Here is an 8,297-nt window from a genome sequence, read left to right on the forward strand (position 1 = left end):
CTGTCCTGTCTGGCAGGGAGAGGGAGGCAGAGTGCTGAGCCCTAGGGAGCCCAAAAGATCCTGTGCATCCTGCAGGCAATTCTGCAGTCGGTCAGGGCTGCCTGCATCCAAGGGAAGGTCAGTGGTGGCAATACAAGACCTTGAGAGGGGAGGAGGAACGATGAGTGGAAGGGGTTGGGGAGAAGCTGGGGGAGGGGAGGGCAGACACATAAAGGAGCAAGGCTGGACCGTGTAAGGTAGTGAATGAAAAGGGCAGAGCTGGGACTATGGGCTGCTCCTTGCTTACTACGTGAGGAATATTTGGGTCCCTGCCTTGCCCTGCTGTCTAATCCTCCCAGGAAGATGCTAGAAGGCCACCACGCACCCTGCCCTGAGCAGCCCTTCAGCCCAGACGGAAACACTGCCAGGGTAAATGAGCCTTCAATGTGCAAAGCACCAAAGCCGGGATGCTGGAGTCTGTTGTTCGCCTGGGCAATCCGCATCCCTAACTGGTCCCTAGCCTCTCCTCTGTGGAAATGGTCTTGGCCACCTCTCTTGCCGTCACCCTGCCACCCTTCTTTCCTTCTCTGCAAGTTTCCTCACCCGCACATGCACGGGCAGCGCTGCTGCGAGGGGACACACACACGCACACCCCCAAAGAGCGCATTTCCGAGCTCACCCATCCGCCCATCCTCTCCCCTTTTCCAGCCCGGCCAGGATCCGAGCGGGAAACCAATTTTGCCGTGGCCTACCTTCCGAATCCGCCAGGTGAGAGCCGCAGGGGCAGCGGGCAGAGGGCTCGGGGAGCAGGGCTCGGGGCTGCGCGTGTGAATCAGCAGAGGAGTCCCTGTGGCAGGGATGCATGCTGAGGCTGAGCACCGCTGCCGCACGCTGCCTCTCCTCCTCCACCGCCCCGGCTGCTGTGTTGCTATGCAATCACATCCCGGGGAACATCATCTCGCCGAGCCTCCGAAGATATACCCTTGACTCGGCAAAACGCAGCGGGGAACAAGGACGAGCCCACCGAGCGGCCGGCCCTTGGGGATCTCGGCCAGCGATCGATCCGGAGGAGGGGAGGGAGAAGAGTGGAGATGCAAAGACAGACACGCACGGGAGGAGGAGGAGACAAAATACACATGGAGAGGGGGAGAGAAAAGGGAGGGGGGGAGATGTCCAAACACCCGGAAAGCGCTGTGGTCTGACCTCTGGAGACCTGACACGGGCTGCTGGGCTCAGACACGCTTCCCGCTGCTCGCCGACATCTCCCACCGCCTCTCGGGGCTGGCGGCTCTCATTTTAGGTTAGAGATGGCCACGCGTGTGCTGGAAAATGCCAGACACATTTCACCTCCTTTCTTAACCACGATTTGGGTAGCTGGCACAAGATTTAATGGCTTAAAAATAGCCCATTGTAAAATTAAAATTAAGGAGCAAAAATAGGATTATCACTTAATTTTGGATGTGCTTCCTATTCTTCCTAGAAAAGAAAAATAAGTAAAGGAAGAGCCAATTCTCTGAGCTGGGGAGATCTTTTAAATGTCAGGGTATTTTGTCTCAGCTCCCAAGAAACAGAAGGATTTAAGCTGCTAACTTGGATGAGGACACAAACAGACACAGAGTTAGGATCTTGGTCCATGGATAACAGTTTACAGTTCTTCAGATCATTCCACCCAAGGATTTCAAACTGCTCAAGTCACCACTGATGTTATTTTCATATAACACAAAAAGAAACAGAATTAAATTACTTGGTGAGAAAGATGATTCAAATCTAATCCCAGCTCTGTGTTTGAACCACTAGACTGTCTCAGCCTCTCCATGGGAAAATTAAAACTCAGGAAACACAATCTTCTAGGTCCTTGTCAGAACAATCTTTAATGAGCCTTAGCCCTTTTTTCCCCAGAGCTGACAGACTAAAGATGTTAATTTTCTGCTCCTACAGTCATGTTATCCAGAAATATCAGTGCTGTTTGTAAACATTTTCCATTTTCATACACTTATTCCCCATCTCAGGTGTACACCAAAATGCAGGTTCACTTGGCTCAAGTGAACAGCTTCATAACTCCCCTACATTCCTGAAAAATCACTTCTGGCCAAGACAGCTCTCTCTCAGCAATGGAAATAGCCACTGGTAAACTTGCAGCATCACAACACATCCTGTGGGCTGACGTTGGTCAGGAAATGGTGCTGCACAGAGGGACAGTGCCCAATCTGCCCCAGCTGCCCAGGGCTGTGCCCAGCAGGGTGGGGAGCCCACAGCCACCTTTCAGCCATTCTGGACACCTTACACAGCAAAACCTTCATCCCACACCGTGGGGACGTGAACAAATCAAAAACATTTGTAGGTCACAAGTTTAAACCTGGAGAAGGTTTAAAACTCAAAATATAGTTGATCATTTGAGAGAGTCCTCAAGAAACCAGTGAGCTCCCCGTGGAGGTACCAGCTAGAACCTGCAGCAGGTGAGTGGCTGACCCTGAGGAGCTTCTCCCTTCATCCCAGATGGGTGCACCAGGAGTCAGGAGCAGAGCACAGTGAGCCAAGATGAACAGAAAATCCATGTAACTACACTGAAAGGAGATTTTTTTAATAGAAACCTCCTTATAGCTGGTTCCAAAAGGAGCAGCACTGAATACTTCGAGTACCGACCCAAGAATACTTATTCACTCCACACCTTCTGCTCTTAAAAGCTTCTTCAATAGCTTCTGCTTCCATAGCAGCTGTACTGATGCAACAAAATCCCTCCTGGAAAGCTGTATTTAGACAAAAAAAAAAAAGCCAGATATGGATCAGAAGACAGAAATGAGCAGAGACTCTACTGGGCTATTTTTGTGCACACACACACAAATAACAAGTCCTGGGTTAAATAAGGAGAGCTGGGGGAAAATAACAACAGAGTCTGGTAGGGCTGTCCAGGCAACTCCAAAGACACCATTCTCCTGAGAGAAATCCAATGGCAGCATGTGTCTGTCACCACCAGCATCTGTAAGGGACATGACAACATGGATAAACATATCAAGCCAAGTTACACATGCACACAAGACATCAGCATAGAGACACAAACAGGCAGCATGAACCACAGAAACAAGGTGCTTTGCAGTACAAGCATCCTCAATTATTGATTGTTTAAGGACAACAAAGTGCAGTAGAGAAAAAAGAAAAATATCTTGTGTCAGTTTAGCTTAAATTATGAGACAAACCAGACTCTCTGCTGGAAGAGTTGCTTCCAGGGCTGGGAACATCCTCCCAAGCCCCACAAGACTTTCTGTTTTAAGGATATAATTAGGGCAAAGAGAGGAGGAATTCAGAACTCAAAGGGAATGAAGGAGACCAACTCAGATGTGTCATAATCACAGTTTTCACATAAGCACTACAACTTTTTTAAGTGTATGGGAAGGTTTCTGAGAGGAGACGCTAAATTTGGTGTGCTTTGAGTTCTGAAGAGAACTTAAGCCAAAAAAATCTCCCAAGGAACTCCAAGAGCCAAGCTTCCAGAAGATACAGTGGTATCTACTGCATGTTCCTCCCTAACATTCATTTTATGGCTTATGAAACAGCAAATATGTACCTTGTTAGGAAAACTAAGAATGTCCACCCTCCCCACAGGGACATCTCAATATGCACAATGCTGAATACAGGGTACAATCATACAATAGGTAAAAATTAAGACAGGTTTTATAAGGCTTGAATATAAAATTGACATATATAGAAAGAGAGAGAGACACACACTGACGGTATTTTTAGTTTGAAAATTTTAAAAGCTAGAAATGAGGGCTGTGTCTGGTCTCAGCCTAAAATCTGAATTATATTCTCCATATACAAAGTCATTATTAATCACTTGTAGGCTGGAACATCCATAACACTAATTACCTTGCATTAGAAATCAAATAAAAACATTAACTAAGATTCTGGCATTCACATTTTCAACACAAAACTTCAGGGTTCAATATAATCAAAGGCAATTACTTTTACATTTTTCATCCCATAAGTTCCCACCAATTAACTTTCTGTTCTAAAACAGTCCTCGTCACAGGGAATTGGTTCCCAAAATGTGCAGTCTCTCTCAGTCTCTCTTCCCTCCTCTGAAACATCACATCTCCTGAAAGAGAAGGATCATCCCTCTTATACAGAAGAGGAAGTGTTGTTATCATCCTTTGTAAACTTTGGTATATTCTTTCCCTTTCAGAGTAAAGCTAAAATTTATAAATTTATCCCAAATAAAGTATTTTAGAGAATGACACTTTATGCAGGAACCTGGAATGCAGACTCATCCTTGTCGAAAGGAGAACACAGGATGAGACCAAAAAGAAGAGCAGTTTCCCTAAAGCCATACACCCACAGTCCTTGTGGATCCCTCTGCTAAAGAAGAGTTTGGTGAGTGGCTTGTAAGCCTGGACAAGGTCCCTTATGGCTTGAAGAAATCCAGTTTCTCCCCAAGAGCCTACAGATCCCTGTTTTCCTGAGACATGGGGTTCCCTCATCTGGGTCTCCTAACTGAAGCATCAGACAGGGCTGGGCTCTCGCACAGCTATCCACATGCAAACAGCAGTACCTCTGTTTTGATGCAGGATCACTGATCTCTGTGGTTGTGTTGTGCCTACCTGTGAAGGGAAAGCCAGAGGAGCAGATCTTGCACAAAGGGACAGACCTGCCCATCAATTCCAGTACATTAGACAGGCCAGCAGCCATGGGAGCAGAGCACAAAGAGCCTCTCTTCAACAAGAGGTAACAAAACTAGAATTAGGGCCCTAAGAAAAGAATTTAAGAAGAGTCGACTGGGTATTGTATAATCCTGGGGGGCTTTGTTTGTTTTGTTTAAATAACTGATATAAAATAAATAACTGTGCCTCCTTTGCTAGCATCAATAAGCACAAAAATCTTCCCAGAAGAGATTCTACCCTGCTGAAAGCATTTAGAGAAACAGCAGGGTACTTTCTAAACACATGGTACCTGGGGTGAGAGAGAAGAATGGGCAGAGAACTGATACAAGCAGACAGCTGTCATGCACTCAGAAACAGAATGAATCCCCCTTTTCATTTGTTCCCACACAAGCATTGAAACAATCCCCCCCAAATGAGAAATACAGGCTACAGGGGAGGGAGGAAATCTTTTCAGAGAAGTAAGTGCCAAAAGAAAGAGGGGTGGGTATCAAAAGCACATAAAAGAATTTGGGAGAAAAGATGGAGAAAGAAAAGAGAAAGGAGAAAATGGTAGAAGAGAAAGCAAAACTATGCAGGAGAGGAGGGTAAGGCAGACAAGGTGCTTTTCAGGGGCTGTTTTGTTCTTCAAAAGCTGTCAACACGTTTACAACGTGCTTTCCATCCCCCTCCTTATTTACTGGGCCCTGCACACAAAGGAGCAGGAAAGCAATCACACAGGAGCTGCTGAAGATTCACTTCGACAGAGAACAGAGGTGCCCTAAGAGAAAGGAAACTGCTTAGTGATCCGTGTACAACAAACCATGATGGGGATGTTACAGGCCTAGAGACTCCAGAGAGAGGGCTGGGAGGAAACCTGCAGAGAGCAGCCTCTCCCTGCAGAGATCACACTCACAGGCAGCACAGCCACTGGAGGAGAGTCAACCTGCACAGGGATACAGCTGTGTATAGGAATATATGTACACAGGAGAAGCTTATCTCTGAATTCTTTAAAGGAAGAGCCCAAAGGATTTGGGCAGAGAGTAAAATTTTTCAAAGTATCTGTTGCAATTTGCAGCCTAAACGCAGTGCCTGAAGCTCAGGAGCTCAGCCACGTTACAGTGACTTAAATATCCCATCCCTGAGCCTGTGCTGGAACAGCCCTTCCTGTGTGTCACGTTTCTGGCAGGTACCACAGCTTGCCTGATGCATGTTCACTCATTAAGCTGCAGAATGGGATCACGCCTCAGCCTACAGATTTCTAAACACTGTCAAGGTTAAAATGGTATTTAGAGCCTGTGTAGGTACCTGCAGCTTTTTTTTTTTCTTTTTGAAGATCAACTGTTTTCGGTTTCTGCATTTGTGCAAGAGCGAGCCTGGAGATTAAAGCCTTTAAAAAAAAACCTTACCCTCTGTTATGCAGACTTTTTACTCCTACGAGACAGGAAGCTGAGAGGCAGAGAGGCATCCTCACAAGATACACACCTTGCAGAACATTATTTATGTACTTCAACACCTCCCTTGCCAACTATAATTACTTGGACAGGTCCAACAGCAAGATACAGTTCTCAGGAATCCTGTGCCCAAAACCACATCACCAAATGCTAAGGACATAAAAGGCATTCTTGGTCAAAAGCAAGGTTTGGTGAAATCCAAAGGATTCATCAGACCAGGACTGTTACTTTCATTTTAAAAAGCAGAGCCATACTGAGGGAAACCCTTTGGCACAACATAAATCATCTTTCCTGGGAGAAAATACTTGAAGACTTTGTTCTTTCAAGATATTCATCATCCAGAGCAAGCATTTTTCCAATATCTGTTGTTTTTCACCCAGACTAGATGCATCCTCTGACTAAGGAGCACACAAAGAACTCCCTCATACACTGTCTCAGGAGCCACAGAGCTACAAATCAGCCCGGTGTTTATTATTAATGACAAGTTATCAGAAGATCTAGGACAACAGCCAGACAGGAGTTTCACCGTGCCGTGATTCTGGGCAGAAAATGAACCCTGTGCCAGGTCAGATCCCACAGTTTTCCTTGTTCCTGCCTCCCCTGTGCACAGATTTGTGATAAGCCATTTTGTCACAGCAGCCAGGAGGTGATTACCCTGCCCTAGAGGGCTTTCAACTGAGCTGTGCCTAAAAGACAAAGGGAACCAAAGTGAGGAAACAGTGGGTAGAGGCACAAAAATCTCAAACATCACATAAAAATGGACAAAGTTAATTTTATTTTGGTGGCAGTTAAATGTTATTAGAAGAGTCCAGGAGCACCCATATTGGCAGTGGTTAGAGCTGCAGTACAAGCCTCACAGATTCAATTTTCTGAGTGGTTACAGCTGTACCACCTTCTAAATCCTTGGGTCCTGATTTATTCATGGCATTAGGAATGCAAAATGCAAGCAGAGGGAAGTAGGCCAACAAAAGAATAGAAAGCAGGGATACAGAGGAACCAGTTTCTTCATTCCAGCTGAAAACAGGTTGAAATTTTTAACTCTTTCAGAGCAAGCTGTCTCTGAAAGGGCGATAGACTCTGATGCATGAAGATGCACAAATGAGTCTCTCACCACAAAATAAAATAATGATTAACAGAAACACAAAGGAAACATGGCTTCAGAAAAAGAATTCAGATTAACTCTAGCCCAAGGCATTTGGGTTTTCAGATGCATAATGCTTGTTGTCTGACAGGCAGGGGTTAATGGCTTTGGTTGTGTGAACTGGGGACCAGATGTTCAGCTGGTGCAACTCAACACAGATCCATTAGAAATTAGTGGAGCTGTGCCTGCTTACCCCAGACAGGATTCTGGCCCAGTACTTTGAAATCCTATTTAATACCCACTCAGAGACTTATCCAAAGGGAGAGGCCTCACTTTTTGAAATCAGCTAAAAGGCTCCTAGCAATGCTACAGGAGGTGGTTAAATTGAAATGGCCACTGCCATTACCTGCTTATGATATTACAAAATCCCTAAATCAAAAGCCTATGGAAGCCTTGTGACAAATAACACCACAGAGTTGTTTCTGCTACAATTTCAGAGTGTCCACCACCTTTCAATGGGCAGAAACAGGCACAAGAGGTAAATCACTCGTTTGTCACTTACCAGGAAATGGATGGGTCTTGACTATGTCCATTTTAGTCCTCAGAGCAGAAGCTATGGTCAGCCAAGTCTTTAAGTATATGCTGTTAATAGAAAATGGTCTGCAAAATTTGCTGTGATGATTCAAATGCAAAGAGCAAGCAAGAAAAAAAAACTAAAAAAGGTACAGTAGCACATTCCTCCCTAGCAGGGCCATTCTTCCACTCAAGTGCAATGTTAGTCAGACAGTTAGGGGGGAAAAAGAGAAGAAAAACGTCCAAATGTCAAAAAAAGACAAGAGTTACCACAGCATAAAGAGGCTAAAATTCATCTCTAGTGCCCAATAATACCAGGCACACCTCTCCTGCATGGCTTGGGTTTTAAACAGGCATCTTGTCCAACAACAAAAAGCTGACATTAAAAGCAAGTTATCTGTCCTGTTACTGTAGTTCTGCACCTCTAAGTGCCCAGCCTGTGCACTTGAATGTCAAAACTGTGCACAGTCTGCTTAAACACTTTCATAACATGGGGTATAATAGAAGACCTGTGACGCTGCAAGTCTTCCATGACATGATTCTGTGTTTTCTCAACCAAACAGCAACCCCAAGGGAAAA

General features: G+C 45.3%; 1 protein-coding gene across 1 annotated transcript in view; it reads right to left on the reverse strand.

Annotated features, from left to right (window-relative positions):
• Positions 1-1,134, reverse strand: part of DRP2 (dystrophin related protein 2) — a 29,041-nt gene extending 27,907 nt beyond the window's left edge. The window contains exon 1 of the mRNA XM_085060163.1: positions 732-1,134. The gene's annotated coding sequence lies outside the window, so the exon portion shown is untranslated. The remainder of the gene's footprint in view (positions 1-731) is intronic.
• Positions 1,135-8,297: the final 7,163 nt, after the last annotated feature.

The sequence above is a fragment of the Lichenostomus cassidix genome, chromosome 4A (assembly GCF_008360975.1).
Source record: "Lichenostomus cassidix isolate B80296 chromosome 4A, HeHo_3.0, whole genome shotgun sequence".
NCBI classification, from domain to species: Eukaryota; Metazoa; Chordata; class Aves; order Passeriformes; family Meliphagidae; genus Lichenostomus; species Lichenostomus cassidix.